The 19,597-nt window shown below is 36.4% G+C and overlaps 1 protein-coding gene across 3 annotated transcripts in view; it reads left to right on the top strand.

Moving 5' to 3' along the window:
- LOC113495029 overlaps positions 1 to 19,597 on the top strand; it is a 349,076-nt gene that overhangs the window by 306,174 nt on the left and 23,305 nt on the right. The gene's annotated exons all lie outside the window — the stretch shown is intronic.

Below are 19,597 nucleotides of genomic sequence, written 5' to 3'. Positions count from 1 at the left end.
TAAAGTAATTAACAGGTTGTGATGCACAAAAGTTGTTAAAGTTGAATATTTTTGTAATTTTATACTGTAAAATGTATATTTAATGAAATATGTTACTTATGCCAATATTTATAATAAAAAATAGAAGCTTTTTAATGATTATACTAGTTCTTACTGGTTATTTGTAAGATGATTAACTATTCTTTCTTTTAACTACTTTTCATATAATAATATCATTTCTCATGTACTCCAAAATGTACTTTAAATACTAAACACACTTGAACTAGAAACAAAAACTTAACATCTGGATCTGATTCAATCGCTTCACGAACATCAGGTAGCACAGTCACCACCACAAGTGTTTCACTCACACGTACGTAGAAAACGTATGGTTTCGGTCTTCGTCGTGTCATCGTACGAGTATTAATCATTGAATGGTTATATAGCCTGCCAGCACCTGAGAGGTTACTGTTTCCTAACAATATTAAGGTCGGTAGCACTTTTGTCGAACACCGTACGCGGGACGTTCCGTCTAGTCACCGCGATCGCGATGTGTTGTTGTTTTGCTTTTCACATAATACCGCTATCACTTAAAATAGGGGTGCGTTGTCTTTTAAGTAAGTGATCGTATGCTTGAACCAGTTTTGTTATACGTAACTTTTTTAGTGTAGGTATGCTACGTTATGTAGGTATCACTCGTTTGAATCGTGATATTTATTTCTATTTGTGTTCGATGGTTTTTATATTATTTTGTGTTCACGTGTCATGCAATAACAGATATGCATTGCTTAGTCACAAAGTGGTTTATCACTTATATATCTGAATGTAGGTGAATTATATAATAAAACGGAAAGTTCGACAAATCTAAGACGGGATTCCAAATTAATTAGAAGATATAATTTTATATTCTTTTTTATTAAATCTTGATCCGATTACAACCCTCTTTTCACATAGATTGATTGGCTCCTACATTAAGCCAAACAATGTCTTATTCGAATCTCGGTAACAATGTTTATTTTCCCCTTTTGTAATTTTTCCGTTGAATTTAAATCCTATTTGGTTAAAGGAAAATCTTCTAAAAAAGACTTCATATTCTTCTTATTACTTCATAGTATGTTTTTGTTGTTCTTAATGAGCATACATAATAATATTAGAAGGTTCTACTTATGTAGATATGTAATATAGTGGTATATTACACTAAAGAATTAAGATTGTTTTGTAATTATTTATTTATTTTTAATAACAAAAATATTCTGTAACTCCATTGTTGACATACACAAATCACGCAGGTAAAAAAAAAACAGTTTTAATATCCACGGAAGACCATAAAACAAAATTAGATTATTTAGACATTTCCGGTCCTTAACCAAATCTGATGTTCCGTTAATTTATATTGTCAGAAACAAAAGTATTATTTGTTTGTATTGCGACAGATTCCCACCTGTATTCCAACTCAGGAACGAACTGTTGTTTTATTGAAAAAAAAATGAGATCGCAAACATAAATCAAACGTCAGTGGGAGCCGGAAATTGATACCGCTCTGACGTACCTACCCTGTCCCCTACATACATAAACTTGCTTAAAATGACGTGGATTTCATACTAGGCACAAACGAGAATCTGTATAAAGAATGGGGTTAAAGTTATTTATTGCCCCCAAGTAATCTCCAATTCAATCTGCTTTTAACACCACTCAAAAACGTGCACAGTTGCATTTATGACGTCAAAGTTGCTTACTTAACGTAAACTAACTTGCTATTCGCTACTACTTAAAAGTAGGATCTAATTTAGTTTTATCGCAGAAAAGTAATTGAAAACATATTACTCGAAACTCATCCCGAAAATTAGTCCGGTCTCGCAATCCCGTCTAATCGCTGCAACTGTTTCGCGAACCAATTTTAAATTTTAGTGAAACTGCTGAGGGCATTAAACGTTAATGCACCAACAATATTCCCCGGGACGGGCCGTCGTAAAAACTTTGCCCACTAGCCATCCCGGGTGCAGCGTAAATACGAGCGTTGTGCACTTTAACATTGTTTTCAAAAGTAAATTTCAATAACCTAAGAAGTTTCGCGACACTGTTGATGGCTTTATGCTCACGGGATACGATTGATAAATGGCTTGAACCGACCATCCCGTAATTAATCATAATAAAAATCCGTAGTTTTATGTTTTCTTTCTCATAATATCGTACATTATCTGAGCCGTCTTTCTTATTGAGTTAATATTTTTCGTTGAATATAAACTGGAGTTTATAAGAAATAAGTTTAGTAATGTAGGGATGTCGGATCTTAAATATATCGGGTTCGGCAAGGGTAAGGAAACTGTTATTGTGCAACGTGCAAGCAGGCAATTCACGTCCCAAAGGGCTGTAAGCTTGGCAAGCACACATCCGCCGGGGCACAAATTTATTTTTCAACGGGCTGGCCAGTATTGAATTCGGATATTTGTTGTTAACCAACAATTCTTGGTTTTATCCAAATATCTAAGGGGTATTTTAGGGTTGGTTTATTTACTTATATTACCGAACATTACTGTTTATTTCAAGAGACGTTTGTGTCTTAAAAACATTTTTATAAATGACCAGTCCAGTGTGTACTTGTGTCAGTAATATCATCAAATTGAATTTAAATTTTCCATGAATAACATTTTACCTAACTCACTTTTTGGCTTTGGATATCAAAAGTATCGTGAATAAAATTAAAATTATCAGTTATAGGAAATCCAAATTGTAACTTTAAACTATTTTGTCATTAATTAAAATTACGTGTAATACGTATAATCATTAAACCAATCAATGTAATCCTCTCTCATTATACGAGTGTAATTAAATTCCGGTATTATCGAGCCAGGTATTTCGACCACACTATTTAATTTGGCACATCGTGATGTTTTAACAGGCCCACTACGTTAGCAGAAGAGTTACTGAGAGTTACACTGCTAAACGAGGAACATTACTAGCTATATAAATGATACACGGGGCAGAAAGCGTGGTCTTATACTTAATCATTTTATGACTGATAAAGTCTAGTCTAACAAAAAATATAATAATACCAAGTACTAATAAATACTGTAGTCTCCTAATGGTTACACCATTAGTGTGTGTAGTTACTACAGTATTTATTAGTCATGGTTTCCACTGAAAGATTTTGAATATGTAGATCTGTTTATTTTTAATATTATTGAACACACTAAAACCGAACTTGAAAAAGAAGAAAACTGATTCTTAATGTTATCTAAAATCTATTTAGGTACATAAGTCTTAAACATTTTAGATTACGCAAGCACACATCCCTTTATTTCCCTACAACAGTATCCTTCAAAACCTATTCCCGAATGGGACTCAAAAAAAAAAGAAAAAGCGGTCCAGCATTCGGAATTCAAATGTCAACCAGCTGGCCGCTTCGTAACGCAGTGAGGGTGTTTAAACAAGCGCTATCAATTTCACAAATAGTGATTGAACGTTTTACTCCATTGGTTCACATTGTGGTGTTGTACCATTGTATATGGTTCACCCAGGTCAAGTCAAAGAGCTCCACATTCCACGTGCTCTTTCGATACGGATTGTATAAGTAATTTGAATTCCGTGCGGTGCGTCAATATGTTGATAATTAAAAATTATTGTATCCCACTCACAAAATATCAAGCGTGTAAAAATACTTAACACTTTTGATTTGATTTGCAAGTAGGTGCGTAGATAAAAGTTGATACAATCAGTTTAGACATACTCCGGTTATGTTTTAAATACTGTTTTGATTTGCACCAAATAAATAATCCTGAAAAAAACCTTCGCAACCAATTTCGATAAGTATACGTAAATGTGATTTAATCTGCCTTTGGCAATGCCTATCACTATTTTGATAGGTATGCATGGGAATCTTAACACTTCAATTTGTATTCCCTGTCATGATCATTGCGGCACCAAGACATTGCTACTAATCACGCCACCTAATAGACAACTGTGATCAACGGTCGTGTCAATTGATTAGTGATCGCAGTACGTTGTTATTACCACACAAGGAGGATCCCACTAGGTCAAATCACCCATAGATCCCGTCTCCGTGACTAACAAGCCCCATTCAAGTATTAATCAAACTCAAAAAGAACAACAAAGAATGCACCCAAAATTAACATCGACACACACAATCAACGCCCTCATAATTACTGTGTTAATATTTACATCGACTGAAAGTTTAAACATGCGAATTGCACACTTTTCCACCAATTAATGTTTTGAGTTAAAATCGAGCAACAAAGGCGGCCCTGTCATCGTTCGAATAAACCCGTAAATGTTTACTCGACACATCGGTCGCTGTATGCATCAATTAAAAATATATTACTTGCCGGGTTGACTTCCGCTTGTCCGCTACGAAGGGTTTCGCTTCGCTCTCGTACGTGCCCCTCTAGGGTTGACATTGCCAAGGTTTTGGAAGAAGTATCGATTATTTAAGAGTTATAATTCCCATCTTTAACTTACGTGATACAAATCTAAAAATATGAAGTACTAAAATGAATAAATTAGTAATAAAGAAGGACTTCTTAAACAATGGCTTCTTTTTTAAAAACGGTTTCGGGTAAGATAATCTTTTTTCATATACCTACTCTAAGTATGTTAGTTAACACACGATGGCAGTTAATAATAATTTAAAAGATAACAATTCTAAATACAAACAAACAATCTTTCTTGCTAAAATTTTTCGGCTTTTTTTGGCAACCCTAGTAATCAAAAGTTAAAGGATCTGGGTTTTGGGTCGTTTCAAAAGTGCATAAACACCTACGTAGAATAAGTAAACATCTGTCTACCCATGTTTACGTCCACGAAGACTCGTAAAAGGTTAAATTGTAAAAGGACAGTTAAGTACAAGGCCGCAATAATTAAGACGTGTATTAATTTTCTAAAAAATTTTTTTTTGATTATTTGTGGAAAAAATATGAATAGAAAAGTATTTTTATAGATGTTATAATTATTATTTCTTAATGCCAAAACGTTCGATTTTGTTGAAAGCACAAAAGAGGTAAGTACCTACACAAAAAAAGATTGAAACTTTTTTTTTGAAAACTAAGTTTTGAAATCCTTATAGCCAATGTGTTTCCAACCCTATTCAAAGTCAGTCTTTACTATCAGAGTGCGTATTCACCAGTATTCACATTCCTATTCGGCATGCATGCGAGCACCACGTCGTCGCATCGATAATTTTTATTCGCACAAATGAACATATTTGCACAACTTTTATCCTCACCATTTAACTTTCGCTGGATGAGCATTCGTACAGTTATTTGCATATGAATTTATCGCGACATATTTTTATTCATCGTATTGATCGTTAAACTACCGACAATCTATCAGTCAATTCCGAACACACGATGTTTGCAACTAAATATCCCAAATATGGTAACAATATGAAATTTTCGAAATACTACGGTGTTCGAGACTATTGAATTCCAAAATTGGAATGCAGTTATCATATTTTCTGTTCGCTACATAATACAATTTTGTACGGCTGCAACATTCTTTGCTGTACGAGATTTATTCCAAACATTGTTTTTGTTTCGATAGGTAAAATACCTATTGCGCGTTTGATCCCTGACCCGTTTTCCGGAAAATATGGGAAAATCCAAACAATTTGTTTTTAAGCCAATAAATAGGCATTCAAATTATATCGTATAAGAGTACCGCCGAAAAGAGACATACGTCTAAGATTATGTACACTTCGTGAATCTCTTAACCTTTCGCGACTTGTTCGGAATCATAAGCAGGCAATAATATTTTTCTTTTTTAATCCAAAATCAGAGGTAAGACAATGCGCGTACAAGATTGGATATACTTCTGCCTACGACCTACACATCTTAATAGTTCGTTTTTTCGTAATGATTTCCTAGAATAATAATAAAAGGTGCCACAGCTGGCGTGAACACAAACATGTCAGTGATAACCTGTGCGGCGTCTTGTCAAACTTCTTTGTGGGTCCGAACAGACCATTAATATATTTCCGACTACAACTCCGTTACTTTTGTACTCCACCGTCGTAACTTGCCACTTAATGACGTGGGTTAACTGTTTAATATATACCCCTTAGCTAAATAAAATTACCTATTTAACTCCTTATGGGACGCATAAATACCAATTATGGCTATTTACGGCACTCTTATTTATACCGTACTATCACTTTGCAACGTCAGATAATAACTTTGGCTGCCAACTGAATCTCCGATTACACTTGGGAGAATATCGCAAGAGTTATATTAGACCAACGGAAATATTTCATATCTCAATACTTTATGCGAACGTTTCATGTGAGTGGCCGTGGTATAAAATTTTAATCATATTTCGGAAAGGAGGAATGTTCCCGACGAGTTCTACGTATGAAGCTAACAAAGTCTTTCAATTTTCGTGAGCAGCTTAACCGATACGTAAAAAAGTATCGACGAAGCCTTCTTTCCCACAGAATATGAATACAATAATACCCGAAGATTTATCCGCAGTCGGCCGCTACACTTGTTTACACGAATTTCACGAAGCGCGGAAGGCTGCATATTTTAAACCTACCGCCCGCTCGCTCCGATATGTTTATCTTGGTCTCATCTCGATATATTTATTGGGAAAAGCCACGATCGGGGTCTCTCCTTATTGGTTCCAACGGAGAACGTAATCGGTTTTATCTGTTTATTGTTATTGTATTTTAATATAAAATACCGTTTACATTTCTACCAAAATTTCTCATCACAAATTGTGTTAACTAACATAATATTTACACAAGTTAATTTAAGACTTTGAAGACAGTTAATGTTTGTGTTGAAAACGAAACGTTTTCTCGTCAAAGGTGTAATTTACCGGGGAATTAAAACTATGTAGGTACGAGCGCGTGTGGAAACATGTAGCATGTTTCGATGTTGGCTTTTCATCAGCATGGTAATCGTGCAAAAATATTGGCTGAAACACGGCCGAAGCGCACCTGCCTAGAATTAAATAAAAATAACCCGCCCAATGAGCACCAACCGAACGCAATGTGTAATTTATGTTCACTGTTTGTGAAACGGAACGTTTAGCATATCAGAAGTATCGTGTATAATATCGCGTGTGAACATAATGATATGGCACATAGCAGACATTCAGCGGGAGACACGACACCGAAAGAAATATCATTAACTTGATTGGTGTGGCATAACGATACATTACGATCCAATTAGCTAACGAACTGAGAAATGACCATTGTTTATGTCTGTATGTGTAGTTTTTGGTACCTCACAGTTTTATGGCACTATATGTTAAGCGACACTCGTAAAAGTGCGGTGTCCATGTTTTACACCGTCCGTAAACTAGCACAAGTGTCGTTGTATCGGAGAAAAGTTAGTCGGCGTAAACGTAATCTATTCACATTGCGATCGACGCGGGACACACTCAAGTTACACACAGTAAATATTGCTTGATGCTTGATCAAATCTGTTGCGACATTGACTGATTTATTATAAATGTAACTGAATCACGTATTTTTATAGTAAATTTATTGAGGTTGATTTATACTTAAATAATGCAAAGATTTACTGACGCATTTTTATCGGAATCGCCCGACAAGTTTCGAATGTTGGATTAGAAACTTGTCGGGTGATTCCGGTTCGATTCGCGACCTCACCGCCGCGTAAGCTTAAAGACTCTGGTTAGTTCCGAAACTAGTCGGGCGATCCCGATAAATACGCGTGAGTAAAACTTCATGTAACTCTTTATAGTTATTGTTCAGAGACCTTTATTTTAATCATTGCGTGTGATATAAAGACGTATTACAACGCTTGCGTTCTTTGCCGACTAAGCGAATATGTATCTAGGTTACATTACTTTATATTCAAAGTGACACGTGGCGCTACCTATCGTCGCTTCACACGCTTAGTTTATTATTAATGCGTGAATTTTTGCGACGCTTGCCTCCAACTGAAGTTAGTGACAATGTTTATGCGTGCTTGATAGACGTATGACGCTTAGTTGTGCTCTAGTGAATTTCATGCGTCATATAGGTATTTTTTCTTAAAAAATACTTTTTATACGATTACATTAAACTAAACTTATATACTAATATAAAATGAATGAGGTTTTAATATATTACCCAAAGGGTAAAAAGGACTCAATTACTGAGGCTCTGTTTATCATGAGGCTGTCTTATAAACCTTGATAGCTATATAGTTACTTTTTCCCGTTGTTGCCTCTATAACAAAAAAAAAATAACATAAGTTAAAGCAACGGTTCTTACAGTTATAAATTACACGAGTGATCAACATTTGTTTATCTATCAATATGTCTATTTGTACGGATCTCTCAGAATTGCGAGTCCAACTCAGAATTTTTCCAGTTTTTTTTATTTTATGTTAGTGACGGTTTTCGTATACCTAACTAGTCTTGTATCAGAGACTTAGTTATTAAATATTCACAAAAGCTTTTAATAATATGTAGCCAAAGTCTGCTGTGGAAATTGGCTATGAACAAATAATGATAACCGCAAGACAACGTACGGCCACAACCGCTAGGGACCAGATAGGGGTAAGGGGTTTAGCTAAATTCAATATTGATTCTGTTTTACGGTAAATACGGTTTTTTATGTTTATAATTCTTGACTTATATTGACAGAAAAGGTTGTGACTGATGGTAGATACTGAGATAAAAAAATGGTACCGATACATAAACTATTTAATTTAAATGTTGTTTTTTGTCATCTCATATTGGATTTTTTTGTAAAAAAATATTTGCTACAATTAACAACAACCAATAACTATTTACAGTTCTTTGGGCAAATGATAAAACCAACTTAGTCATTAATTGTGTGTCCCGGCTGTTATTTATACATCTCTGACAGTCATCACGGGTAGCTAGAAGCAAGAAAGTCGACCCCAACATATGTATTTGGGAAAAGGCTGATGATGACTTTGATCAATCTTTCACGCGTTTTACTCTCAGTGGTGCGGTTCACCCCTCTATATTTCGGACACCAGTTATAGTAGATTAACGGAAAACTATCGCCAGTAAAAACAGCCCAGTAGTAACTGTAGCTAGAGGCACGTCTGAAACGATTTATAGCGATACCAATGGCGTTTTCGGAGTCCGCAGCGGCCGTCCGGGTGTTACTACACAAATAAATTTCGATAGGGCCGTTCTCTTAGAGACGTGTATTGAAATATGTTCGATATTTTATTAGATAGTCCATTGAATATTTAGTTAATGTTGTATCGTGAGGTTTATTATATTATTATTTTTTTCTATATTTTTTGTAGGTAAGTTACTCTCGCACTATGTAATATATTCATATTATTATTGTTTTATAGACATAGAATTGACCTACTTAAAGATACCTTAATGCGTTGATCGAACCTGCAACAGGATGGTACCTAATTGATTCTCTCCCACTCGACTATCCGTGCAGTCGATATCTGTATTTTAACCATTTCTCACACTACCACTGTTAAAGATTTCTTCATTATCTTTTGTTATAATGTACCTAAACTGTATATATAAAACTATTTGGATAAAAATCCTGATATATGAACACAGCGTGTTATGTAGGAATGTAAACGGTGTTGGATGGTGAACGGCCCGGGATAACCGCAGCCACCGCTGTCAACATCAGCTGTTCCAAGCCTTGCGGGCTTACATAGTTGTGTTCATTTAATGTTACATGTGTTACTAGACCTATATCTGTCTGTTCGTTTGTTACAGGTAATTTGTTCATATTTGGAGTATCGGGACATGGTAACGGGTTGACTGGTTTTTTTATTTATTTATTAGTGTGAAAATTTAAAAAGCTAGAATTGTTGTACCCTATTCTTATTTTATAAAAAAGTGGCAGTATTAATTGAAAATATTTTTTAATGAATAGAAGGTAGTACGGAAATTAAGTGAGACAAGTACCAATTTTTTAGAAATTACTGAATCCAGAATTAAAGTATTTGTTAAAATTGTAGAAAATAGTTTAATGAAATGTCAGAGAGAATTAACTATTTAAAACATAAGCGTCTTTAGTGTTATTTTTAGTTTAGTTCTCAGTAGATTTAATGGATGTTAAAAAAATAGGTAGATAACACCCGCATAGATAGCATTATCCAGAGTAGGTATATCAACAAAAATATTATCACCTTTTCCATTCTTGATAGAAGGATCGTTATTCATGGAAAGTAAATTTTAGTAATGGAAAGTATGATTTAGTGAAAATTGAATACGAAACTAAATCTCGCATAGAGCAGACGTTGACGTTGTAAAAGTACCTATTTGTTCACATCGCCCAAATATGAGGAGATGACAGAGATAGCGGCATCCTGCGTCCTGCTCGCTCGCGGTGTTCACGCGGTGTCTACGCATTGTACGCACGAACCTCTTTCCTTCACAAAAGCCTCCTTTATTATGCTCCTGTGTAGGATATGAGGAAATTGGCTGAATGGCTTTATATGAAAAACTCGCGTAATCTTCGCGGGGTGCGGCCCACAATATCCTGCACTTGGCGCCGCGAGATCATTCTTGTTAAAAGATAATTCAATTTGTGAAGTTATAGTTTTAAAATATTTTTGATGTAACAAAAACCTTAACGGCGATTTTGTTTAATGAAAAAGTAATAAATAATGAATAATTATTGTAAATACTGAGGTAGTACAGAATTAGGAATTCAGATAACTTTTATTTCACTGCCAAAGTCAATTAGATTGGGATTTACAGCTTTAGCAGAGGCAGCTTTTACAGAGGTGATACAAAATATGTTTCATTTAATCAGAAAATTTGATAATCATCTATACATATTTACTGACTAGGTAACAACAATAATTTAAAAACAAGTTGTGTTTTGTATCAAAGGCACAATTCTAAATTTCAATATCTGAGAATGGACGTGTTCAAGTTTTACGCACATACATGAATATGACACCTGACAAAAAGCCTTTCATGTGGGCAGCCTTGATACAGGGTGTTTACTGTCATCGGTGGGCCTCACATATTTGGTGAGAGGTACCTAATAAAGTACGCCGCGGCGGCGACGCGACGCTCGGATTCCCGGCCGGCTGCCGGCTGGGCGGTCCGTGCAGCCGGATCGCCGGATCGCCGGAATCACGGTACCGCGATCGGCGACAGAACGCGCCTCGGGATATAAATTCGGTATCTTTCACCTGGAACGCTTCAACGGCCCCCGACGCCGCGCAAGTTATGAAAATTCCGACACTGGAATTCCGACTCACACTAGAGATTTTACCTGAGCTTTGCGGTTGTCGTTGCCCGGATTTTTTAAAGAACAGAGTCTGTTACGTTTATTTCTGTCTACCTTTTATGGAGGTGGGAATGTGCTCCGCTTTGGTTTATTTGCGGGCCGCCTTACTCATGAAACTGCGCTGTTTCATTGCTTACGAGCCATTTTGAGACTCTCGTTAGTTACATTTTTATCGTGACGTAGTTCTCTTTGTAAATATCTACCAATGTCATGTGTGTCTCCCTTATACATGTATCAAATTCAACTATCATAATTTGAATGAACAACGAAATTGTCACTGTGCGTGTAACCTGTAATTATTCCCTACAGAAATCTTATATATCCCGAGGTGATGTTGATAACATTGGTGCTATCAATCGCCTATCTCAAAGTATTACCAAAACCGTTTTGAATGGATATCGAATAACAAATGACGCTGCAAAATAGGGTTCCTGAAAGAAACGGAACATAAATTGCCAAAACCCATCAACCATTAACAATTACAAAAGAAAGGTAAGGAATGAAATGTTTTATTCATTCCGTTAACGAGAAAATTACCGAGAGGGCGTCGGAGCGCCGGATCCGATTGCAAGGACTCCACGAACCTTTGTCTTCGGGGAGAAGTGTGCCCAATGAGCACTCCATACCGTAGGTACCAATTAACGACAGCATGTTACACAACTATCTTATACAATATGATTTTAGGAAAATTAGAAAAAGTCATTTAAAATCTCGATTATTTAAAATAGGGCGAAAAATGTTTGCGAAAATAGTGCTAATCGGACTCTGGGCTCAATAGTAGTTACCATCAAATTATTAGCAGGAAATGACAACCTGCACGGCGAACGTCCACGCTACACAATGTAAACACCGACCGATGGGAACAACCAGATATGTCTAGACCAGAGCAACAGATTGATTACTCACAATGTCTGAGATGATTTGATTCTTGAAACTTTCAAGAAATGTTCAATTCAACATAAAATGTTTACAGAACTAAAAAAAACTTTACAGAGTTTAAAACAGCTATATTTAATACAAAATATAAAATCTTTTTAACTCCAAAGACATTCCTTCCCCTTCGTAAACATTCAATTAGCCGTCTTATAATAGATGCATTTTCAAAGCATTAATTGTCTCTAGAGCGTATCTTTTGACCCAGCAGAGGTATCATTACGCCCTATTACACAGGAATCCAAATTAAAGGTCCCTGCAAGACAGACGGAGTCACCGCTCTGCTACATTGCTGAAGAATTTAATTAAATACTAATAACAAGCCAATCTCTGCGAGGAATAACTGATGTTATCATTACAGTTAATCCTTGACTCTATAGCAAATTTAATTGAATTAGCTGTGTCATAGTTTGAATTTACAGCATTCTACCACGCTGCGAAATAGACGATAAACACGCTTCTACGAAAATACCTGAACAGCATTCTCTTGTTTGTCTTTGTTATTCTTTGTACCAATATAATTGCAGAATTACATAAAATAATATTGCATTCGAATTTAGAACAAAGTTGGTCGCGATTACATCACGACTTCGCAAAATCTGAATACAGCCCCAACAACGGGGGCTAATTACGTTAACTTCTTTCGGGTCCAGTACAAATTCCGAATGGGCTGTAAAGAGTGCGAATTTGCATCGAGAATATTTTTCGTCAACAATTAGGTTGTTGGGCTTTTGTCTGTGCCGACCGGGGGCTTGGTTTTAACGACGTTTTAAAAGATTCCAACTCGAGACCGGGGGCTTATCTCGAACGTGCTCCCCTGCTTGTTACAAAAAACCCTTTATTAACTTTACGACGCTTTAACGAATAACAGAAATAAATGTGAAGGTTTCACTCAACAACGTGGTGGCTTTACGACACCGGAAACTTTTACAATCGTATCGTTACCACGCTCGACACCAATCCGAGATATTGATATACCTACGTGAACATCATTCATGAACAAGTCAATGTATAAAGCAATAAGTTCTCCGGAACTGAACCTCATAGTACACACATGAATCGTCAGCATATTTACCATACAAGTTACCTGATCATGTGCTCACTCGAGTTCCGAAACATTCATTGTGTACTCGCCCGTCGTTGTTTGCTACTATCGGGAATGCAATGCCCATAATACCTTCCGATCCAAAAACAATACGTTCGGACGTGCATACAATATTCTAGAAACGTCAAAGCCGACCTTTTGAAAAACATTCATGCCACGTCGAAGGTATTTAATTTCTGTCGGCTGCAGCGAGGCCGCAGTCCGGATATCGGGTTTATTATGAGATACAAAGCCTTTGCACGGTCGCTTTCTGTACCTCTGTTTGATTGGTGGGACGGGCGCCGGCGGGCCTCTGACGCACCTGAAACTACAAATACGACGTATTATATTTACCATGTACGTCCATCCCGTATTGATGGTATGACAGAAACATCTGAAGCCTATCACTGATTGAAAATACCAAAAAACATGAAAGGTTTTTCAATAATTGGTGAGCTGTTTTCATATAAAGCTGATCCACTTTTTAATGAAAGTATGCGTAAAACAAATGATGAAAAGAAAATGGAAATGCTTTTATGATACGTTGAATGTTGTGCTCATAAAAGCCAAATAAGTTGTGAAAAATTCATGAAATTTAAAGTTTTCAAACTATTGTACCACTTCGCTGCTACACAAGATCTAGCTCGATGCGGCGTTGTCAAATGAATAGCAGTTTGTAGGGAATAGCCAGATAAAGGCTTCGCTAGTTGGAGATCAGTTTCCGAATCCCGCACGGGAATGTATTACACTTAATCAGTTCCGTGATTGCACACTCCTCGCTATTTCGCCTAAACAGCTCTTGTTTTACACTGAAAATGCAGCTAACCTGAACGACCAAATTTAATTACATTGAGACTTTTTTGTGGTTGCTAAAATTAAAAAGTTTTTCCTTTTATACGTTTGCGCTGTGGCTCGGGTGATAATTTATTTTTATACTGGCATTATTTTGTGAATACGTTGCTCTTATTTGAATTATAAACTAGCTTTTCCCAACGCTTTACTTGCGTGGATTCGCATTTATTAAGTTTTCCACGAAGCTTTCTGTTCGCAAAATTGCCGTAAATAATTTTACCGTAAATCTACTACCCATTCCTTAAATTAAATGTACTAAATTAATGATATTAAATTCTAACTGTATTTATCTTTAGGTTGTAAAAATACAAACAAAAATATTTTATATGATGGTCGAAGAGTACCCATTCAGAAAAAATATTTATGGAATAGGAAAAGTAAAAATAGATTTCAACAATATTTTAGCAAGCTCAAAATCCCATTCATCTTATATGTTACCCCACAAGGGATGCACACTAACTCCTTGTTTATTTTGGATGATAGAGGTACGAAGTCATAAAATATACCATTGAATAAATGACTGTGCATTTGACAAACGAGCATTCACAGATATATCCGGCAATAAACGTGCAAAATGATCCTCCCCAATGTATTATATACCATAGTAAGACCGCGAGGGGTCGCGGTAAAGTGGAAGCTACATTTGGTATACCTCACCCGCTTTGCTTACCGGCAATGTTCAAAAATCACCAATCTAAAGCACCATAACTCTGAGACTTTATTAAAAAAGAAACATTTCCTCATGACCCTGTTTAAGGTAAAAAGTTGTAAACAACCACGAAAACATCCGACTGGTCTCTTAAGAAAATCTCGGTTAAGCAAATTAGGTACTGGAATAGGTCGGGTCGAAGACGGAGATTGTAAAACAATATAGCGAGCGAGTTCCGTTTGTCATGTAAGTGTACCGCCTCGAGTGGCGGGCGCGGCATTGTACGTAGATATCATTATTATTAACACAATTCTTCAGAATCACAACACGAGGCAATGCGGGCCGTGGCTCATACTTGTTTTTCTTAAATCTCTCCGTGAACAACTCTATTATGGGGAATCTTGTTAACATTTGAAATCATTTCTCTGCCCCGGGAATAATGAGTTCTGTGTTTTCATTTGAAACTCCGGTGACTTTTGTTTAATGGAATGATAATACAAATGCTGGCCTCTTTGTAGTGAGGGCCGAGAATATTGTTGTTTTTCCTCGGGCGGGTCACTTTAGTTCCAAGGGTAATTTCATTATTTTTCTAAAAAAATTGCTTTCACAAATGAAACTCTGGACTGTACAATCTTAATGTTGATTTATGCCCTTTGAAATCCACTTTTGTTTATGTAAAGTAATTTAGGCAGATTTTTCTGTTTTCGGGTTAACAGAGAGATGGTCTTTCATAAAAAGTCTAGGTAGGTAGGGAATGGAAGGATATCAAAGAAAGTATTTCAATTTAATATGAATTTATTAAAACGTAAAATGTTTTAGACTACTTTTTACGTCTCGCCACTCATAACCAGATCTTTTATCAGGTTTTCAAGCGGATTAACGCAAAGTTCATAAAATTCTTATGAAAGCGGATAAGACGGAGAATTATTATCACTATTCGAAACATTAAACAACAAAATACGAAATTTTCGTTTATTTAAAACTATGTAAAATATAATTTGACTTTTTAGCCTCAGGGGTGTATTACCAGCAAGTTTCGTCTCGTAACTGAATATTATGTAAACAAATTTAATTATAGCCTTGAATTAGCCACAATGGCCGGCTCCGTCGCTGTGAATGGAAAACTTCTGAAACCTCAACTTTGTCCAAGTAAAGTTCCCTCTGTGTGTACAGTAACGAAAGTATTTTACAAAAAACCTGGCTTGCTTATTCTCTGATAAGTGCCTGCTATGCGGGTGGCTGTTTATGAATTGTTGTCTTATTTGTCTTATCTTGTTTAAAATTCACCCAAAAGTTTAAAAATTTTGATTCTCTCTGAAAAAGGGGCCTCTGTAAAAGTTTTAAAACAGATTATGTATATTTGATTAACAAAAGCAGAAAGTTTGGACCTCACAAATAAAAACTATTTGTTTTAATTAAACATGTCAAAACATTCACCATTTACCGGTGTTTAAATATTAATGCGGCCGCATCCCTAAACTTGTGCAATTTATCATAAACTACTAATCAATTTAGAAAACGATTCGGTGTTTAATATCAAATCCACGTTTTCTCAGAGGTTAGGATCCGTGGACCGAAATTACGGCATTGTGCTAAATAAATTGTTATTAATGACCGAAACGTTCCGTACTTCCGAATAACAAAAGCCGCTTGTATTTTGTGGATAAATTTCGGATTCCTTGCATACGCTTACGAAGCTGAGATTATAGATGGACATTTTTCATATTCGAGACAAAATAACAGTGATTATAAATTTTCGATTTCTTTTGTTGTGTTGCTGTGCGAAAAAAAAACCCCACAACAAAACGTGCCCTTTTTTTGGCTTAAGTGTAACGGGTTTGGGCAACTTGGCTCGTATCGTGGAGCTTGTTAAGGAAAAGTAAGTGACGGGATATCAGTAATTATTCACTGCTCACCACTAAACGCAGGCTGGTTCATATGTCCTATGAACAGATAATCTGCTCTTAGCATTAAACTTGTAAAGTGCTCCGCTCCATATGTCCTCGGTAAAAGGGAGGGTTGCTTTCTATTCATACACTGTGATACTCTTTTACGGTTCAAGCAAAAACATGCCAAACGTTGGCGAAAGATAAACCCCGGGGCGGTACGAACGCTGTTGAATTTTACGATTCCGCTAAGCCGCCTTAAAGTCGAGCCCTTCCTGAATATTTTGATTTATTTATAGGCGTGAAAGCATAAAAGGGTGGTCCAAAAACAATATACCGCGCCGTTCAGCTGGCGCGCTACTTGGGACACTTAACATTATACGCCCCTATGAATAAACCTACATATTTATACCCTTTCGTTCCGCGATACTCATTCGCTGTTTACAGACTTCAAGGCATAGCCGTAACTATGCACGTTTTACTGTACAAAGTCTCCCGAACAAATTTCATCTTGTAATAATCAGCGTCTCAGTTAATTCGGGGAAGCCCAAACAAATTTGCGGCTGGAAAGTTTTATACTTAATTCATTAGTATGTGATATAATCGTGTGGGAAGACGCAGGCCGCATTAAGCACTTGCCGCTCGCGAGTCGCGCTTCTAACACTTCATTGTGATGCTAATTTAGGGCAGCTCTATGAATATGGGGCGGCACTCCCAACGCGCGCACTTTTTGCCTCACCGCGCTAAATTAATTTGAATAATACCGCCGATAGGCAACGAGCTCCGCCGAAATGTCTTTTATATGAGTTTCCGACGCAAAAACTCCGTTACCGTTCAAACCTAACATTTTTTTTTATCCTCAGCTTAAAATTATCCGAAGTATGTGTTTATCTCTTTCATTATGTAAAACGAAAAGAGAAAATCGGATTTTCGCTTTAGTTATTCATCTCCCAAACTTTATTAAAAGGACTTGCGTATTCGTAATACAAGTGTACGTGCCTGCACCTAATGTGTCGTGTAAATCCATTTAATCAAAAGATCCTGAGCAACGTTTCTTTCCATCTCTTTGAGAGTAAGCAAAACGAATGTTCCATTAGACAATGGAATACACTCTCGCTCGCATGGAGCCCGATAAAATAAATTTCACTTAGCTGTTAATCACGTCCCTAAAGCGTGTGTGTCCATGTACCCGTGCAGGTAATGGCGTGAGCACTAAGACAAAATTGGCTTAAGTAATCTCTCGGTCGGAGTGTATCTGCGGCGGTGAGCGGCGCAGGCCCCGGCGCGGGGTGGCGCGGCGTCGGCGTCGTCGCCCAATTCCAATGTGGAATGCACTCGACTCTCACGTACGTGTTCGTCATAGAAATTACTCAGGCAATTTTTAAGTGAGTCTTTCCCGCTGCAACACTCGCGGGTATTCAAGTCGGTCCCTATATGCTAGAGCACTTAAAGGAGGTAAAGCCACTCTTAAACAAATGAAAGAGCTTTCGTTCGTCGTTTTTGCCTCACGGCAATCCGCTTTACTAAAAGGCGGTGAAAATTTAATGCACGCCTAATAAAAAGTATCTGTAAGTGCCTATCAGATTGGGCGTTTGCGTATTTACGCAGCTTGTGTACCGTGCTAAGATGAAAATAATTAACTTAAACTTTTTATGACTTTTGTTTCATAAAATGTAAACAACTTCTTGGAATCCTTTATTTAATTTACGTTACTTGGTTTTTCATAATATTATATCTTAAATTATGTTTTTCCAGGAGATAAATAATATAACTATGCTATTCTACTTGCTTTAATAAGTCGTACAATATCGTCTGATTAAATAATTCAGAATCCTACTAATGTTATAAACGCGAAAGTTTGTATATGTGGATTTTTCTCTATTACGCAAAAAAACACTGAACCGGTTTAGAAGAAACTTGGTACACAGACAGTTCACAACCAGGATTAACACATAGGATAGTTTGTATCCCAATTTTATGTTTCCGTGGGATCATTTTTGATTTTTAGCGGGCGAACCCGCGGGCTAAAGCTTGTCGGTTAATGAATTTAAAATATGAACTCAACATTAAATGATTAAAGTACTCGATTAATAAGAGGTTACTATGAAGTTAACCTAAGGAATTAATATCGAGTTATAATAATTCTTCATAATTATTCCGAAGTAAAATAATATTTGTTTGGAAAATCTCTACGCTTTTGCACTTTCATTAATTTTATTTGTTTAACTCGTTTAATTTAGGCGTTAAATTACTTGTGATCGGACTCCGTAGCCAGCCGGGGCTCTTGCGAATTTGACATTAAAAACCCTAAAATGTTGTTATTAAGGCTCATTTTTGCTTGCGCATATTTTAAATGAACGTCTTGGCCTACCATTTTAAGTAGCCGAGCTTTTTAGCCTCCTTACAATACGGCTTGCCCCTGTAATGTAGACAACGGTGATTTGATAAATGAGTTGAGTTTTTAACGGTGAAAAGACTAACGTTTCGGGTTCGAATACCTGAGCTTGTTTTGACAAAATCTCTGTTCCCACAGTGAGCCTGTCGCAATGGAGCCCTCTCGTCGTTTTTCTAATGAATTTTGTAGGCAACGAGAAAATAACAAGGAAAACTTCGGAATGGGAGATAATAGCTGTGATAATGGAGTTCATATTGAGCGTGTTTTGTGAAAATGTTATTGGTCTATCATAATTATAATTTCTTTTAACCAGTTTATTGCTATACTATTATTTTTCAGGCCCTAATATATAGGTATAATATAAAAGTAAACATAAGGTAACAGTAGTGACAATAATTACTATCTCGTACAGGATAATCTACTACTCAGTGAAATGTCTTATTAACGTCGAATAAGCGCTCGATCCCACTGACAATATTAGACATAAACTAACCATCATTCATTTTTGCATGATAAATGTTATCTCCTAAATTATCCCGTAGCAGCGTAGCGAATAAATGACTAACAGCAACTATGTAGACCTGCAAGCGCG

The sequence above is a fragment of the Trichoplusia ni genome, chromosome 6, assembly GCF_003590095.1.
Source record: "Trichoplusia ni isolate ovarian cell line Hi5 chromosome 6, tn1, whole genome shotgun sequence".
Classification (NCBI taxonomy): domain Eukaryota; kingdom Metazoa; phylum Arthropoda; class Insecta; order Lepidoptera; family Noctuidae; genus Trichoplusia; species Trichoplusia ni.
The sequence above is the reverse complement of the archived record's forward strand: the minus strand, read 5'-3'. Positions and strand labels throughout refer to the sequence as shown.